Raw genomic sequence first — 20,750 nt, 5'->3', positions numbered from 1 at the left:
CAAAAAGCCAAAGTAACTGCGTAAATAAGACCTGGAGATTAAAAAACAAAACAAAACAAAAAACACACATTTTTGTTGTTTGACTAACACAGAATTAGGAATAGTCTACTTTCTCTTATTGCCAACCTTCTCCAGGTTTGGCTTAGACTCTTCCCAAACAATTTCTCATTAACTCAAAAAGGAAGGGGACTGTAGTGCAGTTAAGTGGTAGAGCACTTGCCTAGTATGAATGAGACCCTGGGTTTGTCCCCAGCGGGATGGTGGCTTCTCTCGCCGCCTGCAAGCCGACAGGGAAACTTGCTTTCAAGCTCTCTGAAGAAGCTCTGGGCACAGGCGTGTCAGGCAGTTTGTCTGTCTGCTTGTGATTGGGTTAAATCGACGGAAAGATGCCATTCAGGTGTGGCAGTTAAAGGAAGCCACAAGTAGAACCCTGAGGCCAGTGGGCCCGCCACTCCGGAGCTGAGCAGCCAGGCGAGCCAGGGAGACGTTTCCTCGCCTGCCTGTCCCAGTCCCTCCCAGGTCAGCTCAAGGACCCGAGGATGGCCTCAGGCACGGTGGCCACAGCACGGGCCACAGCTCACACAGGGCTGGGTTGAGGCAGTGTGGGCAAATTATGTCAGTTCTCTGAAACTCAAATCCCTCACCCAAAAGTGAGCTCAGTAATGTTTACTTCGTGAGTTCATTACAAGCACTGCGTGAAAAGCTTGTGTCCGTCCCTAAAGAGCTCAGCAGGGTCCCCAGCTTAATATAGGGACCCAGGAGGCCTGTCCTGTGCAAGTGGCCGGCCTGGGGTCGGGAGCCTGCTCACCTTACGCACATGGGTCCCAGGGAGGGTCAGGCTCTCTGAGACTGACAAGACCCCCACACTCCGGGGTGTCCCTGCCTGCCTCATCACCTCAGTCCCAGGTGAGGACCTAGGACTTTCACAGTCACCCGCCCTCCTGCAAACTGCCCACAGGAGAGCGACCACCTTCACCCCTGTGCAGAGCCCGCATGTCTCTGGGCTGCGTCTGGCCACGTAGAGTGGGAAGCCCTGGAAGGTTGAGGTGGGAAGTATGCCCAGACTGAGGTGCCTAGAAAAAGAAAGCCTCGAGCCGCCCCGGGTTTGCTTGCGGGAGCCGTTGGCGAAGTCTCCCTGCGTCGTGGGGCGTCTCAGGGTGCTCACGAGAAAAGCCAAAGCCTTCCGAGCCTGTCTCCCGCGCCCACGGCAGCGCCTCCCTCTTCAGCTATTTTGAAGTGCTTTCAGCAGCTCTTTCCAAGCACAGGCCGGGAAGCTCGAGAAGCTCCTAAAGGAGCAGCACACCTGGGGAAACGCCTCCGCTCTCCAAGAGCCCAGCGCAGGCTCCAGTGCTCCTTGATCCATCCCCCATGAAGGCGTCCCTTTTCTAGAAATGTACCAGCTCACCAAATCTGGTCCAAAATGTGACATTTCCCCATCGGCGGAGCCCTTGTTTCCAGCCAACGGAAACTGGCTTCCATCAAGTGCCCACTCCCACGGTCGACGCCTGTCCCCTAAGCATCAGGCCCAGGGGGACCCAGCTCTCTCAGCTGGACCAGCGGGGTCTGCATCACACAGGGGCAGCTGGGAAGGTGAATATTCTCAGCTCCTCCATCTCTTCTCCAGGGTCCCCCCAGGGCCTGCTGCAGGGCTCATAAAGCACTATGTTCTTTCCAATGCCCAGAAAAGAGGGCTTTCCGGAGTTCAACCAAGAAGTTTCCTTTAAAATAACACATTTGAGGCAAGTTCTGCTTCCTGGCCTCCCTGTGTGCACCGGACCCACCATGGATTTGCTCCATAGGGACCCTGAGATGAAGTTCCCGTGTTTTGCAGGGGCAGCTCTGAAACAATCCCTGCTCCCCACTCCAATACACAAGGATGGCTTAATGCAAAAGGAACTGTAAGTGTCCTCTCTCTCCTGAAGGGGGAAAAAAAACCCACACAAGCATGCTTGCCTTAATCAAGAGCACTTTCCAACAGGAAAATACATCTTGGTGTTGAATCTGATTCTAAAAATACCTGCCATCATCTTGGTCTCCCTCCCAGTCTTAACTGTGAGCGTGTACTCACTGGATGGAAACGCAAAACACAGGCAGGCTTTGTTTCTGAGCAACCCAAGTGGCAGCAGCTGGCCCCTCTGGTTCAGGGGCTGCTGCTGATATTCCTGAGGAAGGCGGTAGGTGCAGAAGGCGGCCCAGCATGTCCCCCGTGCTCCTCAAGGAGGGATTTTATTATTTTTGCTCTTACCCAGTTTTAGGCCTCACTGCTGGGGTAGCTTGGTTCTCCAGCAAGCTACTCCACAATTAGCCACTTCTCGCCTCAGCAGCTAATGGCAGAGACAGACACGCAATGGAGAGTGGGCTCTGCACACTTCCCTTTCATTTCTCTGTTCCAAGGGTCGGCTTTTCCCAGTGGGAATATTTTTAAGGTACTTGGATTCTGAATTCATTTTTACTTTGCCAAGTTTCTGTAAGTTTAAATCTGGGTGAAAGGATGTGTTCTCTTCCTGTGCTTGATAAGCCCGAGAATTTATTACTTTAGTTTCTCTTTTATTTAGAAATTATTGAGAAATATTGCCTAGCCTCGCCTTAAGAATCCTTTGGAAACTCTGCACCTTCTACCCAGACGAGTGCACGTTACGCACAGAATTCGGCACATGTTCTGATCCCATCCATGCAAAAAGGAACCCCAGGTTTAGAATTCTGGGATTAGCAGGTGAATCCAGGCACACCCACTAGAAATGGCAGTGCTTCTGCCAACAGAGTCCAGGAGAATGTCCTGGCTGCCCACCCTGTCGCTCCCCAGGGAGGCTAAAGACAGCCTCATGGGAGAAGGAGCAGTTCCTCGGATCTGAAGCACGCACTTGCTGCCCCCTCTTGACCTCCTTTGCTGCTCCCTCTCCTCTGCCTGGCTTCCCAACCTTGCAGAACCCAGGGCTGGGGCCTCCCTCCTCCTGCTGCATCTCCCGCTGTGACCTAGGCTATCACACCCAGTCCCATAGCTTCACATGCCGTATACTCCCACTGGCTCTCAAATTTAATTCTGGGCCCCATCTGCCCACTGCCTACTGGACATTTCCACCAGCATATCAAAGGGCTTATCAAACCAGATGTATGAACCAAACCCAATTCCTACCACTCTCTGATCTGCCCCCCGCCAACCCCTCATGCTCTGTGCCTCAGCCCGACCAACAGGCATCCGCTCCTGACTCTATTCCACATCTACACCCGAACCCTCCCAAAGCCTGTCTGCAAAACCAGATTCTGGCTCCCTCCTGTCTCCTCCTGACTAAGTGACCATCTTGCCTAGCTAACCACCTCCCTGTGGGGTGGCCTCTCTGCAAGTCAGTGGCCCTTTCAACACAAATCCCCAAAGCTGTTACCCAGCACTTAGGTAAACCCCACGGGGACTTCGAGCAACACGAGCCACGAAGTCCTCTTACTCTGAGCTGCTTCCTTCCACAGTCCCACTTCCAGGTGGTGGTACAGCCCCCTGTGTGTTCATGGTCCAATAGGCCCTGCAAGCTCTCACCTGGGCCAGGTGTGCACTCTGCTCCCTCCCTCCCCTGCCTCATCCTGGTCTCTTCTGATGTGCCTCCCTCAGAAGGGCAAGTCTGATGGATTAAGAAACTGTGGTGCATATATACAATGAAGTCCTGTTCGGTCATTAAAAAGGATGAAATTATGGCATTTGCCTGAACATGGATGGAAATGGAGACTATCATGGTAAGCAAAATTAGTCAAACGCACAAACCCAAAGGTTGAATATCTTCTCTCAGATGCAGAAGCCAGAATAAAATAAAGGCAAGGGGGAGGGAAGGATAGGATTACATGAAGAACCAATCAAATACAAATTAACAGGTAAGAAAAGGAAGTCTAGCAGAGGAAGAAAAGGGCAGGGAGAGAAAGGGGTGATCGTGGACTGAAATTAATTTCCATGCATGTTTGAGTTTGTCGAGATGAACCCAGCTACTGTGTATAACCATGAAGCGCTAAAAAAATTAAATGAAAACTGAAAAAAAGAAAGGCCGCTCGAGCCCTTTCCTCTCGCCCTCTGTCCATTTCTTCTACTTCGCCTGCCTCTAAACACTGCGAGGGCCTCGCCACGGCCACATGTTCTTGCACATTCATCACTTCTGTGTGAGGCAGGCTGCAGGGAGACACCGACTTCCTTCGCCCAAGCGAAGCGGCAGTCAGGCCTCCCTGGTCTCTGTAGGCAACCGACTGGGCTCCCCCAAACAGCACAGTCCACTGTGCAGCCTGTGTGTCAGAGAGGGACACTTGCACCCCGTAGGCCCCTGCAGTGACTTAGAGTTCATGGACTATCTGAGGGTCTCCTGTCCCAAAGCTGGTGCCATCCTGGGGATAACTGCTTGTGATTCTGCATAAACCAAGTCCGAGGGAAGTATTTTAAATACCCCCGAAGCTCCCAGAAGCGGGTCCATCTGGCCCTCTGAGGCAGATAAGTACCTTCCGTGGGCGCAGCACCAGCGTCACACACTCTGTCTCCCTCCATGTCTCTGGCCAGCTGCTCTTGAGAACGGTAGAGCCACACAGTCAAGAGCCTCGGTGAGGCTACAGCCAGGGCATGGCCACTTCCAAACACGAGGCAATCTTATGCGCGCTCCTTGTTTAGATCCACATTTTCAAGAAGACTAAACAGAACTAAGTGTCGTGTCCCCTTGACCACCAGAGTTAACGCCAGCATACCCTCGATCAGTGGTTCTCAAAGTAGGGTCCCTGGTCCAGCAGCACCACCTGGGAGTGTGCGGGGCAGGCGAGTTCTTGGGGCACTGCTCAGCGCTACCAAATCAGAAACTCTAGGGCAGGGCCTGTCGGCCTTCCGTGTGACAGAGATATCAGGTGAAGTGGTGAGACGCTTCCCAAACCAAGGCTTCTGCCCAGACATTACTTTCCAGCCCTTCAGAGGGCCCAGACAAGCTGAGTCAGGGAGCCTCAATCCAGGGTCTCCGCTGGCCCTGCTTTCAAGCCTGGCCACTCTCGCCATCTTTCCATTAGGCAACAGGACTCTTCAGGGAAATCAATCTAATGCAGACTTTAAGAATAGTAGGAAACCTTCAACCTGCCTCATGAGGAAGACAACCAATTTGTCCCCAGTCTACAGAATGAATAATGTTTTCTCAGGTGCACCTGAAAAAAAAATGTGGCTTAAATCAACCAGTAAAAAACAAGTGGCAAAAATCTATGTTCTTTGCTTCAAGTATTATCAGGGAAAAAAAAGGCTTAGAAGTCTCACTGTTGGAGGAAGTAATTCCAAATAGTCACTGTAATTCTCATCTGTATACTTGAAGTTTTTTTAAAAAAATGAGTCAGTTATTTTAATACAGAAAGGGAACTTTCTCTCGAAGTTTCAAAATGCTAAGAATTGGGATCGGCCGAATCTACATGTGTGACTTTGTTACTGGACACACTCGCCTGCTGAGCAAGATGGCTCTCGTAGCGTTTCCCCCGGGCCCAGGTCTAAGTCTCCGTGGTTTGGTGAAAGCAACCTACAGCTGAAACTATGTCCACAGGCAGCAGGGCCCACATGTCACTGGATTCAGGGAGATGCATAATCGGGGCATTCTAGAAGCACAGCTTTAAATGGCCTTTCTGTCTCCTGCCTCATGCATCTGGGGCAGTGGACTTTACATTAAAATGCAGCCAGAAAAATGTCCCATAAAGAACTTTATTGACAAAAAGGTAAATTTTTAATCACCCTTTCAGTAGGCTCCATTCAGAAGGGGGTAATATGTCATAAGAGTAGGATTTTTACGGCCCTCGTAGGAATTCTCCATATCAAAAGAATGTTTTCAGTTTAGAGAGAGCCCAACAGCAAAACATTCCTGCACTGTGACAGTCTTTGCCCTGATCTCACATTATGTGGTGGGTCTTTGTTTGTGGGGAGGGAGGACCACCTCCCACTTGCAGTGGGTTTCCCTGCCATTCAGAGTCAACAACCAAATGGATTAAATGCTTCATCGGAAAGGCGCTGCTCGAGTCTTTTGGACATGCTGGAATTACTAATAGTGTCACCAACACAGCCAAGGCCACATATCTAACAAATCCCACAATGTCTCACGAAGGAGTCCCCTAAAGAAAGCCTCTCTCTGGAAAACATCTGCTGGAATCCACGAACCAGTCCCACGGTGCACAGCACCTCTTCCCCTGTGGCAAGGGCAGCCACCGGGACCCACAGGAGCGCACCTTTCTCCTGGGGCTGTTCTGGAACTCCCAGGGCAGGCGACTGGGGTGTGGGGCATAAGCACGGCTCTCGTAGGAGAGCTGATATTGTCCCGTCTGTAGAGAAAGGAGTCGAAGTCTGGATCCCGCCGCGTTCACAGCGGGGCTGTCCAACAAGCAGATGGCGATCCCGGGGACTCTGTGATGGTTTGGAGGATTATAGTTAGAGGCATGGCGTCCTGTAGGTGTGCCCACATACTAAGTCCGTCTTAAAAACGGAGACCTGACTCCGATCTAAAAGATAGGATGAAGGCCAGGGCCGGGCATAGGGCATGACGAGTCCTGTTCAGTTAGGCTCCAGCCCAGGCCAAGTTCCAAACTGCCCTGCACCACTGACTCTCTAGACCCACCCAGCCTCAGTTCCTCCACCTGAAAAGTGGGCGGAAGGCATTGGGAAGGTGAAAGGAGGCATTTCATGCCTGAGATTTAACCTTTCAATAGGAAACTTTCCAAACACATTGATGAAAATATAAATATAAAACAAGTATTGAGAACAGAAATCCACACACTCCACTCTGAAATCACAAACTCATCTGAGAATATGTGGCCACTGCAACCATGGCGACAACAGTGTGACCGCGCGTGCCCCGTCACCCACCCAGTGGCGCCCCAGACGGCGAGGCCCCTTCTTTCATGGCTAAGAAGACCTAGGCATGGACCTAAAATCGCGTTCCATGCTACGCACGTGAAGGGCTGGTGCTACGACGGAAGGCTGGGAGCACTCATTTTTAGCGGTGGTGAACAAGGCCTCTGTCACTCGCAAGTTTGTTTCTGCAGACTTTTATGGTGAGAGTGTCAGCTTGGCTCAGTTCTCCTGCAAAGAAGCTGGGCCTTCTGCTCGTGGGTGTCCCGAATCGCCTTTGCCATCCCCATGCCTGGCTTCCCTGTCTCCTGCGCCTCCTCTGCTGCCAGGAGCTCGCACCCCTCCTGCTGTTTAAATCCAGCTCATGGTTGGATGAGCTCATGTCCGCTTCCCGGACCACAGACATAGCCCATAGTAAGGGTCTTAAAACAGACGATTTAGACGAGGATTCCATCACTGGTGAGGTCGCACTCAAGAGTACTGCATTTTCCTCAAAGCCACACAACCAAAGCCACCAGTGTGGGTCCAGCGTTGAGAACGTCACTCTTCCCAGGCTTAGAGGATGACACCAGGAGATTTGCTCTGGTTTCCCCCATTGAACTCGGCATGAGAGACTCACATGGCCAGAACGGGAACCTCTGTCCACTGTCCACAGAGATACTCCGGGCGTGGCGTCCTCCCTGCTAGCGTGGCACCGGGTGGGGGGCCAGGGAGGTGGGCGGGGCCTGAGCTCCCAGGCGGCTCTCCCCGCTGGCCAGAGGTGCGCTCCCTCAGCCCGGTTCCGGAGAGTTTGGAGCTCTGTGCTCTCTGTGCCCTTCCTGGTCCTTCCTGTTGCCCACGGTGCCTTTGCCCCGAGGCAGAAGAGCTGCAGCACGTCGGTGGGGACACTGGAGCCCAGCCAAGTCTGGGCTAGTGGTGCCCAGGCCCAGGGGAAGCCAGGAAGAGCTGGTGCAGGGAGGGGCCAGGACGCCTCCCCTCCCTCCCCGCTGCTACTCCGAGCCGTCCCTCCCTTTTATTGTGTTTTTACATTTTCAAGCGACACATACTGCACACACTTATGGGCACGGCATGACACTTCAGTGTTTCGTACCATCTGCAGCAATCGGGTCGGTGTGACTGGCATGTCCATCCCTGAGACACTACCATCTCCTCCTGTTGGAACAATGGTCCCTTCCTTTCTCGCCATTACCTGATCCCAGAACTGACCTCAGCAGCACTTTGCTTGTAAGGTCCAACAGTCCAGACCAAGATGGCTCTTGTTTTTAACTCAGAACTTCTGGTTTCTACCTCTGGGTGATGCAAGGGACCCTGCCCAAGCTGGCATTCAGAGACCAGGTCCTCAGCCCAGCTGGGAGAGATCCAGGCCGAGAACTTGATTCCCTCGGCCCTCTGTTTCCCCCTCTGCGTTGGAGTATATGCTGACCCCTAAAGTTTCTCCCAAATGTTAGATTCTGCAATTCTAATCTGTGGCAAATCTCTCTGGTCCTCCACGCGGGCAGTGAGGGGGCAGTAAAGCCAAGCGACCCCAATCCGAGGCCCCTGCGGGGGATGGCGCTCCCCTCCCGCAGCGGCCTCATCCCAGAGATGCTGCACTTCTGCCCTCCCTGGGCCAGACTTTCTCAGGGAGGAAGTGGGACTCGGCCCAAGGCTGCCGGCTGGGGCCTGGGAATTTGTGCACCCCTGAATGTGGCAGGGGTGGAGGGCCTCGTGTGCCAGCCTGAGCCCTTCCGGTGCTCCTGGGGCAGCGCTGCCAACGGCTGCTTTCGCCAGGCTGGAAGGGCGGGGATGCCAGCCTTTTCCCACAGCCCCTCTGCTGGAGGGAGCGCTTGCCTGGGCAGCCACGCCAGGCACCCTCCTGCCTTCCTTTATGCCCTTTCCCTCCCTGCGACCGCTCTGGCCTGATGCAGGCAGACCCAACTGCCAGGGACCATCCTCGGGCATGGGTCAGAGCAGGGCTGCCCATGGGCCTGCAGCACCAGGGCCTTCCCAGATCCATCTCCCCGATAGATCTCGAAAGCTCAGAGCCGCGGTCCTGGGGGAGAAGGAGGGACGCCGCGCTCTTCCCAGGGAGCAGGCCAGCAGTTTGAGATGGGGGTGCGGCCACAGCCTTGCCCTGCAGGCGGGCCTGGGCCAGAGCTTCCTGTCTTCGCCACACCCATCCGCCCACCACCCTCTATTTCTCACAGGTGCCCTCTGGGCCTGCCTTGGAGGTCATGCGGAACCCCAGAGGGCGGGGGGGCCTGGCCTCCACCCTGCACCCTCCAGCCACATCCCCAGAGGCCGGCACAGTTCTGGGCTGCACTGCCTCCCAGTCTCCCTGCCCTGCCCTCTCCTCCAGCCCTTTTCCCAGTCCCACCTGTTTCCCTCCTCTGTTTCTTCCTCTGTGGTCCATGCCAAAGATTCCCAGAGAGTTCCTGGGCAGTGTATAGGTCCAAAAAGAGAACAGCAGTGTCCCCCGCAAGGAGATGATTCTGCATGAATGAAGGGTGCCATCAGTCGGAGAGGGAGCGGGGTTGGAGGACAAAAGAATCAGCACAACGACAGGGAGTGAGGGTGAGTTCAGGTCTCATCCCTGCTGCAGCAGGTGGAGGGACGGGGGCTGGCTCTGCTGGGCCAGCGGCGTTTGCTCCTCAGGGTCCCTGGGCCTCTGCGTCATTCCCTCATAGAGCATCCGAGCTGCCCCAGAGGAGCCTCTCTAGGGTGGGTAGCAAGCGTGGGTCCCCCTATGGAAGAACAAGAGTCTCTCCACCTGCAGCTTCAGGAAAGCTCTTCAATGTCGGGACATCTGTTATGGGTTAGATGTGGTGTCCCCTGGAAGCTCATGCATGAAACAGTGCAAGAAGGTTTGGAGGTCTGGGTTGTGAGAATCTTCACCAATCAGTGAATTAATCCCTGATGGGATCAACTGGGCGGTAACTGGAGGCAGGTCGGGTGTGGCGGGAGGAGGTAGGAATTGGGGTGTGACTTTGGGCCCTATATATATATATATATATACACATGTATATATACATATATTTGTATCATATATATATTTGTATGTGGCGAGTGGAGTGTCCCTCTGCTTCCTGATTACCGTGATGTAAGCTGCTTGCCTCCACCACCCTCTCCTGCCATGATGTTCAGCCTTACCTTGAGCCCAGAGGAATGGAGCCGGCCTTCTGTGGACAAAGACTTCTGAAACCGTGAGCTCTCAAATGAACTTCTCCTCTGTAATTGTGCTGGTCAGATCATTTAGTCACAGCAGCAAAAAAAAAAAAAAAAAAAAAAAAGCTGATTAAAACAACATCGATCCTAGAAGCTACGGTCTCTGAACTTGTACCGCTACCCACAAACCTGGTAAGGTGAGCTCTTTAGAGAAAGGGGTTGGTTCACATTGAGCTAACCACTCACTGTCCAGCTGTCCTAGCAGGACTCGGCCACACTGCTGACCGGAGAGCAAAGTGCTACCACGGCTCACACCACAGTCTCTCACTGACCCCTGGATATGCACCCAGGAGAAATGAAAGCATCTGTGCACAAAATTACTTGTACAAAAATATCCAGGAAGCAAAGTACTGGGAGTAGCCCAAGTGTCCCTCCACAGACAATGAAGAGACAGGCCACTGTGGAGCTAGGCGTGACGCACACACCTGTCAGCCCAGCTGCCTGGGAGGCTCACTCGAGCCCTGGAGGTCGAGGCCAGCAAAACAAAAACAAGATCCAGCCAGCCCGTGAGCTCATGAGGAATGGATGTCACACGCACTCAGGAGTCGGCGGTGAACCAACGCCTGCTCTGCCGTGGCTGAGGCCCAAACTGCACCAGGTGAGAGAACGTGCTGGATTCCGCCCGCGCGACGTCCTAGAAGAGGAGAAAAGCCTGTGGGAGAGAGGCCAGCGCCTCTGTGTGGGAGGGGACTGCCTGGAAGGGGCACCAGGGAACTTCCTGGGGCGATGGGAATGTTCCAGGCTCGGACACGGGCGTGTTACACGGTTGCATACACATGTCCAGAAATCAGGACGCACACACGCAAGATTGGAGTGTCTCCTTGTAAATTGTTTCTCTAAAAAAATAAATAAATAAATAACATTGAAGCAAAAAAGTTTCTAGTCTTCCCTGGAAGAGGTGAGGCCACAGTCGACTGAGGGGACTCTGCAAGGGGACTCTGTGGGGGCACCAGCATGGTGGGAGAGCCCATGCCTGTTGCATGACATCCAAGCACAAAGCACTGGGAGCCACAGACGGAACCTCGTAGGACGGGGTGTCTCAGGCTGGGCATGGTGGCCACACTGGTAATCCCAGCAAATCAGGAGGCTGAGGCAGGAGGATGGCCTCCATGAGACCCTAAGCAACTCAGGGAGACCCTGTCTCAAAAAACAAAAAGGAAATGGGGTGTGGCTCAGTTAAGACCCTGAGTTAAGACCCAGTGCCAAAAAAATGGAAGGGTGTCTTGGGACTGGCGTGGTCCCCAGAGAATGACTGAGGCCACCCTACTGCGTTTCCGCTCCCAATGCCAGCTGCCACAGGAAGGGCTAGTTCCCACCTTGGCTATCAGAAACCTTCACGTTAAAAACCTTTGCCAACATCGACTCCCACTTCCCACCCCTGCAGGGACCCCAGAGCAGCCAAAGGCCTAACGGGGGTCAAGCAGATGTTGTGTCTTCCTGAAAGTGGTACTTACAAGTGCCCGCCATGGTGTCTACCCAAAAGGCTTAACTGGAGTCCGCCTGAAGTCTAGCTGTGAGCCCCAGTTACCAGACAACGCAGGGGGCCCAGGAGCAAGCCAAACCACACCACAAGAAGCAGTGTGGCAGACCCCAGAGGTGGGAGTTGTACAGCACAACTGTCCCTACCCCTAACCTGCCCCTGGCCCCAACTGAATCCCCATGAAAAGGGACAGGCCTGGGTCAGCCTCAGGGACCTAATTGCCTATTCAGAGGGGTGACCAGAGGTCAGGCTTTGGTCTGAATGGGTCGCTGTGAAGAGCACACAATCGGAACATGGACTAGGTATTAGGTGAGAAGAAATTTGGTGAAATAGAAAGGAAAAGGTCACCAAATAAAGAGGTTACAAGTCATACACGTTTAGCGTCTTCCGGTATTTCGAGGAAGACTAGGATGCTCCCAGTGGTGACCTGTGAGTGCTAGAAACTGACGTGTACCCTTGTTTGTCTCTGTTCTCTAAATTGCTACAATCCATGCATTCACATCCATCACAAGTTAATCATGTCCCCCAAAGTCATAGGTTGAAGCCCCAATGCCCAGCAGCTCAGAATCGGACCTTCTTGGGAACGAGGGTTGGCACAGGGCAGGGGGTTCAGTGGGCACCAGACCCTGGGGAGTCAGGGACTGCTATTCTTACTTTCCAAAGGGAGGGAAATGAACTAATGTGACATCTCTAGTCGTAAAAACATCACCTAAAGTTAAAAGAGAAGGAGCAGGTGCCTGAAAGACGCCTGGCAAGCTGCCCCTGCCCCTGCACCTCCCCGTGGGTAGCCCTGAGTGTGGGGCACTGAGCCAGGTGGGCCAGGCCCTTGGATGCCCGACCCAGTGAGCTGGGAGTCTATTATTATAATGAAATGCCTGGCCCTCCAGGCCCAGAGGCTGGGCACCGAAACCTGAGCCGACGGGGGCCCAGCAGATCAAAATAACTTCCAAGAATAACCAGCCGGTGGCCTGCGCTGCGGCTGGAGGGCAGCTGTCCACCGGGCCGCCGGCACTTCCTCCTGGGCTCCCCAGCCGGGTTATCATGTCGCACACACTGAAACTCCATCAGTGGGACAATCAGAGGAAGTGTGGCTCTCTCTCCACACAGGGGCCGAACAGGGACCCTGCTTATCAAAGGGACAAGATTTATTCAGTTGCTACCAACTTCCAAAGACTTCCTTTCCCAAAAGAAAGGCCGGGAGGAAGGTCGTGTCCTTCGGCCACCTCAGCTGAGCCAAGAGCACCATCTGCTTCGCTTCAGGCCAGTCAGGTGACTGTCCCCACCCAGCTTCTAGATCAGAAGGCCCAGTCGCCCTGGAGAGATGCTTGCCAACGCCCTGTGGGACCAGGAGGAAGCAGACCTTCCTGGGACTGCCCGGGTAGGCGAGACAGCTAGACGAGGCTCTGGGTCACCTCCACCGCACTGTCCTCGCTGGGTGCCCTACGCCCTTTTCCCCAGGGCCCACTGCTCTCCTCTGGCAGTTGGCACTTTGTGCTCCCGTGTCGGGCCGGGTGGCAATCCTGCAGGGTCAAGGTAAACAGAGAATCCCGGGCCTGGCGGGGACTAAAGGGCGCACCTCATCAGGACCACCCAGGTGGACCCAAGCCTGGCCCCAGTGCACAACCGAGTCACATGGGGGGCGGGGGATCTGGAAAGGGGCATCAGAGTCGTCAGCCGCCTTCTGAGGATGCCGCTGCCCCTCTGCTAGACGGGGTGTTTCTACCAGACTCAGGAGGTGGTGGGGCCTGAGGCTGCTGTGCCGGCCGGCAACAGCAGGGGCTTCAGAGCTGCAGCTGGACCTAAGTCCGGGGGACACACACCCCAGACTCGCAGGACGGCTTTCGGACAGAGTTGTGTCAGAGGGAGCTGGGCCTTTCTCAAGAGAGGCGGGACCCACTTTGACAGTCCCTGTTCCAGAGTCTGTACCCAGCAAGCGGCACCGGGGCCTCTGTTGGTGGGACACTCCAAAGCCCTCCCTGGTCTGACATTCAGGCCTCCCTGGTGCTCTCTCCCCTGCCTGGGAGCGCTGTCCAGTGGCTGCAGGATGGGGACAGCTCACACCATCAGGCGGCTCCTCTGCATGGGCCCCACAAGCTCTGGATTATGTGGAGGCCACAGGTTCTCCACGCTTCAACCAATTACTTAACCGTCACTCCCTGAACAGCTACAGACATTCTTAACACGAACCAGAAGTGAACACCTCAGGGGTTGAAGGAAGGACGCTTCCGGGCTTCCTGTTCTACGCTCTCAGTCCCACCTGCTCTGGCCTGTGGTCCTGGGAGGCTGCATCTGCTCTAGGCGTCTGCGTAAGGGAATAAGAGGACTCCTTTCACTTGTCACCCTCTCTCATGAGAAACCTCCTTCCCAGAAGTCCCAAGCAAATTCCAGTTCAGTCGGCAAGGTGACCAGCCAATCACTCCACCTAGAAAGGAGCCCTCCACGGCTTCCTCAGTGCGGATGGACTCCTCGGAGGGAAAGTGCGCTGGGCCTCTTGGGCAGGGCATGCAGGGCACAGGTGTGCACTCACAGGCGACTCTGGTCCACCTGGAGTGTTGAGGAGGATTGTGAAGCTGTGTCCATGTGTGGCTGGACACTACCCAGGTCACTCGTGAAGTGATCCTCGGCGACATGAGGCGGTCAATGCTTGCACGACAGCGGTTTCTCCTCCCTACCCAGGGTCTGCTGCTGGGGCTAGTTAGGACTACAGCAGCCAGGGAAAGGCTCTGCTGTGGGTGGACAGCAGCACCCGCAGACAGCCTACAGTTTCAGGGACTTCACAGATGCCCCCCCCAACCTCCACGTGCTCACAGTCTCTCCACCTTCTGAAGCTCACCTGCGGCCTACGGGCCTGACGCTGTGGGCACCACGAGCCAAGCACATGCAGAGGCTGCATCCTGTGAGGGGCACCACCCAGGCGCCAGGCGATTTCACAGAAGCCGGCCCCACAGACCTTGTCACTCTGAGTGTGGAAGCAACCAAGGCCAGCCCACCCTGCCACGCAGGTCAGGTGGAGGGGCAGGTAGGCGGAGGCGGTGAGGGAAAACTGGGTTGAGTGGGAAGATGGACAAGATTCCAGGAGAAGGAAAGGCAGGGAAAACACATTCCACACCCGACAAAACCCAGAGCTTTCACATGACAGGAGGTTGCAGCGGTGGTCAGAGCGAAGCCACTGGCCAGCCCAGGGCGGTATTTGTATTGAGTCCTTTTGATGACAGCACGAATTCTGAGAACAAAGCTCCCAGGCCAGGCATGTGCCGCCAGAACCCGGGAGCAGAAATGGCTTCTCTTCACGTGCTTAGCAGAGGCTGATCTCAGCACTAAAAACGACAGACTTCCTCAGAAGCCACCAATCAGACGGATACCCCATGTCCCTGTCGGGCTGGATCCAGCGTGCATAATATTCTTTTAATTATTGGGTACTTTCCCAATTAACTTTTCCTTCTCTTTGAAAAATCTAGTGACTTGGAAACTGTTTTGAGACATAGGTATGATGGAGAATGAGTTGGCAGGTTAAAAGAGTAGAGTTTTTGTAATACTGTTAATGAGTATCAGGGAACCAGGGACGAATCTTGAGAGAACAAAGTATTCTTTAAGGAGACAAGCATACATAGTCACCTGGTATCTCCATCCTGAGTCAAGAAATGCCCCAAAGAGGGCGTACCTGGCTTGTGTCTTCATTCACTCCCTGAATTGGATTTTATGCCTTCCTATGGCTTGATGGGAAATGGATCAGGAGGACTTGCAGATTCATAACAGGTAATGTGGAGAAATTAAGATAATTTGCTATATTACTTTAATGTGTTTATTAATAAAATAATATACCGCTATATAAAAATTCTTTTCCCTATATAAAATAAATCCCATTAATCATAACTTTGTCTCATCCTTGCCCATGTGTACTTGCTGTTTTTTAAATATTTCAGTTGACTATTTCAATGTGTCATATCCTACTCGACATCACTTTGTATGTACTCTCCTTTTTAATCGTCGGGTCCTATGTAATATGAACCAACCATTCATGTACAGTTGTCTGTTAATTTTTAATTCTCCTCATCCCATTTCCTTCTCTCATTATAGGTATGACTTTCCTTGATCTGAATCGTGTGGGGTCAGAGTGTGGCCCCTTGCGGCTCCTGATGACAGTGACCCAGTTCTCCTCGGAAAGGATCAGCTGCCCTTCCATCAGGCACCCACGCCTCCGGGGGCAGGGGTAGGAGGCAGCGTCTTGTCGGAATCATCTCCCCACTGCCCGGGCTTTAGATGCTGCCGTTAGACGTACTCGATGTCCACATCGCTTTGCACTTGGTTACGAGTGTGCACACCAGGCGTCCTTCCCCTGATATTTGCTGAATTCACTTGTTCACTTTCATTTCCACTTCTGTGAACTGTCATCTCTCTTCCTCATTCATCGTCTAGGGGCTTTTATGTGCCTGGAGATTTTGCGGGCGCCTCTTGCGTGTTTTTCCCATTGAATCTCTGTCATATGTTACAATTATACTCCCTTTTACCACCTTGCTATTTATCTGCCATTTGTTGTGCTGAGTGACTTCACTACAGCAATCCTGCAAGGCAGTCCTGTCTTCCACTTCCTAGTGCAGAAAACAGAGGCTCCACCGACACCACAGGCTGAAAATGGCAGACCTGCCTGGGGGGCACCTGCCCACCATCCCCGCTGCAGGTGCCCAGTGTTGGGGCGGCATCTTTCCCGCCCGGGTTTCCATGTACCAGGGCCTGATGGCTCTGCTGCGGCTTTGGTTCTGATGGCCGGGTATGTTCGTGTTGCTTGATATTTCTCTTTCTAGGCAATCATAATTACTGCCAAGTACCTATTTATTACACTTTCTGATTTTGGTATCCTAGGCACCCCATGAAGTAGGCCACCCAAAGGAAATGGAGACCTTTGTGTCACATGGACAGTTTTGCTTTTAGAGACTTTTTTCCTAACTCAACCTATCCAACTTCATTTTTAAATTAGCATGACCAACTTGATTTTCCTGGTGGAAGAAGAAAAGTGAGGCCTTAAACAGTTGTGCTTTGGTCAAGGACAGAAGTGAAACACATTTGAAGTTGATTCTCCCTTAATACCAGGCCAAGTGGCCACTGCCAAGTGCCAGATGTCAGAGGCCATGGTTCCAAAGACGCAGCTGTGCCCTGGGCCTCGGTCCCTCCGGCCACTGATATCCGTGGGAAGCCCCCAGACGCGCTGCCCACGGTGGCTCCTGGGTTTGGTCTGTTTCCTCCCGTCTGGCACCAGGCTTTGGCTTCCCTACCAGCTGCACTCCTGCCCCCTGAACCCCGTGCTGGCATGCTGCCCCACTTAGCCGCCCGTTGGGCTCTCCTTTTGGCTTTATTCTGCAGCCCAGGGCAGGCAGCAACCACCCCACGTAGCAGTATCGTGGCTCTGGCCGCCATGCCTCGGGGATGACCAAAGACCCTGCGTCCGGAGGCGACTGCTGCTGTCCTCTGAACAACTCTAATGTCGGAAGTGCTTATGGAAGAACCTGTCCCTGTGATGACGCCAGGGACCCTGACGGCAGGTCCTTCCCTGCTGGGCAGCAGGTGAGGGGGCGGCCGACAGCCCCGCAGTCCAGCTGTCTGCCTACGGAGACGCTGGCCACCCTGTCTGTGGGCCTGGCACGCAGCGGACAAGCTCTCACTTCCTGCTTTCATTTCTTGAGCCAGGAGCCTGGGCCTGCCTTTGACCTCGGCTCCCTGCTTCCCAGAGCTCCGTGCCCATTGGCATGCACGCCTCTCTCACCTTCCGTGGCTGCTGGCATCTGCCTGGCCATCGGCATCCGTCATTTCCACCACCACCTCTTTATTTCTCAGTGGGACACATGTGCGTGGAGCTCCAGGTGATGTGATCTTGTCCACCTACCTGGTCCCGCAGGCAGCCCCCGCCCAGACCTCACGGGAATCCATCTCTCGCTCATCTTAACTTGGTTATGTCTGCACGATCTAATCCCAGATAAGGCATAGCCACAGGCAGCAGGGTCAAGACTTCAACATGTCCTTTGGGGGCCGCAATTCTCCCATAACCCAGGCAAAGTTTGTCTTTGGCCTCCGTCCCCGTCATCCTGTTCTGCATGGGTCCCCATCTCCATCCCCTCTTCCTCAGTCCATGCAAAACTGACCCCAGCACGTGGTGAGTGAGAACTGGGATCAGCTCCCGTTGAGCGGTAGCCTCCGGCACCGTGAGGTGGGAGGGGAGGAGGCAGGTGGGCCCCGAGGCCATTTCAGGGGCCCTTGGCTTGGTTTGCTGAGAAGTTGGGCACTTCTGCCGGGAGACCCTCAAGTCCTCCAGTCTGAGCCAGCTCTCTTCCCGCCGCCCTCAGCTCCCAGGCAGCCCTCCTGACAGCTGCTGATCCTTCAGGGTGGAGTGGGTGGAGAGTAGACGTGCACACAGCAATGGCCCAGAAGATGCTTCTCAGCAGAGCGGGCTGGTGAGAAGGTCATTTCAGAAGGAATCTGGGTGGATCCAGGCAGGGCCACCAATGTTGGGAGCTACTGTGCAGATGGGAACAAGACTCTAGGATGGGCTGACAAACAGAAAATGCGTGTGTTCCCAGGCTCTTTACCTGCACCTGCCACCAAGGAGTTCCTCTGTTAGAAGCTGTGCCTTTCTCTGAGGTACCCTTGAAATCCTCCCCAACAGTGACCTGGGCAGCACCTGCCATCACAAGGGTTGACACAAACATGAGACCTATCTGCCACCCTTGCTGGATCTGAAGGCCAGTGTCCCCAATTCCCACCTGAGCTCCTTGACCATCATAGCCCCCAACTGGCAGGTCCTCCCTCGTCCCCCCTTGCAGCAAGAGGGATGAAGGATGAGAAGGCAGAGCCCACGCCGCAGTGCTGGACGAGTGTGGAAACTTTCCTGCAGCCCTATAGACGGCCGAGAGGCCCAGCCAGTGCGACCTGAACTGCGTGCTTCTTGGCTCCTGGTCCCTCCCAGGGTTCAGCTGAAATCCTGGCTCTTGGCTTGAAAGGCTGTGGCTAGAGGGGAAACTGGGAGTGCTCACAAACACAACATTTGGAAAGTATTTATAGCTGGGGGACGTCGTACCTGGGATATTTTGGAATCGGCCATCTCTTCTAAAATTACATGTCTATCCCATTTTTAAAATATGCTTCACCAACATTCAAATGCAGACAATGGATAAAGCAATTATTCATTGAACAAACATGTTTAGACGCCTCCTTCAGAAGTTTACTTTCTACAAAGATCTACTATAGATCCTCTAAGTACTAACTCTTCTAGCACGACTTTCAAGCACCTCTATTTAGAACCCCAGGGAACCGCAAAGGTTCCAGTGACACCCACATACAACTATCTGTGAGGCTATCATTTTGCTGTATGGAAGACATTCTTGGCTCTTCTTTATAAATAACCTTCCATTTATCAGACACAGAAGGAAACATTAAATCTGGACTTTGGCATAAAAGTGTCTTACAGTCCCTGGACCCACCCAAACCCAGCCCTTCCATGGATCTGTCTTCTCTGCCTCAGTCCCTGGACATTTCCAGGGCTGAGCTCCTGAAGAAGTCAACTTGTACCCCACAGCCAGCCTGTGACATAGAAGACCCCAGTGCCTATCAAGACCCCAACTCCACATTGCATGTTGGAGAACACCCAGCTCTCCCTGGGGTTTGGCCTTTTAGCTCACATTCAGCAGTTTGGTGCTCATTCATCCCTCTCCAATCTCCAGGATGTCAGCCACACCTCTACAGACCATCTCTTCAGCCCCCTCCTCCTTCTAGTCTTCAAAGCCCCCTCCCACCCCTAGAATTTCATAAGAACTCAGATTGCTCATCCCTGCAGTGCATTTGGGGTTGGGAAATAACTGGTCAGCTACAGTTTCCAAACCCATTCTCAGCTGTGCCCCTCCATCAGTCCCTCTGGAAGCAGCTGCTGGCATGGATTGGGAGGCACAAGATTTACCAGGGGACCAGGCCTGTGCAAGATGACAGGGGAGAAGCAGGGTAGGGCAAAGAGGCCTTCAACTGCCATGTAAATCTGACAAGTCCTGGGCACTCTGCAGGGGATCGGAGCTGGCAAGGACCCTCTGCAGCCCCTGCGGGCAGCCAGTAGGAGCGCAGCCTCACTTGGAACTGAGTCAGCTGGGGGAGGAATAAGGGGTTTCCAGAAGGAGGATGGGACCATCGTGGGGGCCACCTTCCCTGGTTGCCACAGCAGAGATGCTGTGTGCCTGTGTACACCACCCTGCTGGGTGTCCGTGTGTGCCCGTGCACACTGCCCTACCACTGTGTGTGTGTGTGTGCACACGCGTGCACACCGTCCTGCTGCTGTGTCTGTGTGCCCACATACAGCCCAGCTGTCCTTCCTTGGTGGCACTGCATCCAGTGTCTGGCCAGCATCCCTTCTTCTTCAAAGGAACAGAGTTTGAAAACTAAGCTCACCCCTCACCGTAGGTCAGCAAGGGCACCGCTGCTGTCCTGAGGGGACAGGAGTTGGTCCCCAATGGACAGAAGACCCTCAGCAGCCTGGAGGATGAAAAGGAGAGAGGATAGTGGCAATTCTGGGGACTCTCTGGAATTTGGGAATGATTCTGGTGTTACCTGGTCACCTCCACATAACAGGAGTAGGTGTGTGGGGTCGGGCTGGGTCTGCAAGCCGTGGCCATGGGGGTGTGACCAGAGGAGGCCTGAGCTGAGCCACAGGACTGATGGAGGGGCAGAAAAAAAAAGCCAACCCCTGGGAGTGGTGTTCACTCCCGTTTCCTTTTCTGGGGACACTGAACGACAAAGTACAAGCAGGTGGTGCCCCTCTACTTCAGAAATACCTGAGGCTTACTGCACAGTTAAGATGACAGGGCAGTTATTTTCACAAAGTGTTGCTTTGGATCTGAACTGGGGCGCAGCGCTCTCCGCCCTCCCTCGGCCTCCCTCAGCTGTCAGGCCACCAGGGCCTCCTGGCTGGACGGTGACCAGAGCTCTGATCCCCAGGCGGGCTGCTCTGTTGTCCTTCAAACCGTTCTCAGAAATGCAGACCCAAAAGGGCACACGAAGCAGCCACTGGAGCCCAGAGCCCCACCGAGAGTGACAGGAAGGGAGGCCGTGCCCACAAGGCCTGTGTGCCAGGAGCCCCCCACTCAGGGCCCGCTGCCCGGCAGCACCCAAGGGCAGCTTCCAGTCAGCAAGGACCTGGAAGGCTGCGCTGCCGGCACTCAGAGCATTTTTATGTTATGAATGTTAACACGCTAGAAGCTCATAACACAGACA

Source organism: Sciurus vulgaris, assembly GCF_902686455.1.
Source record: "Sciurus vulgaris genome assembly, chromosome: 7".
NCBI lineage: Eukaryota > Metazoa > Chordata > Mammalia > Rodentia > Sciuridae > Sciurus > Sciurus vulgaris.
The sequence above is the reverse complement of the archived record's forward strand: the minus strand, read 5'-3'. Positions refer to the sequence as shown.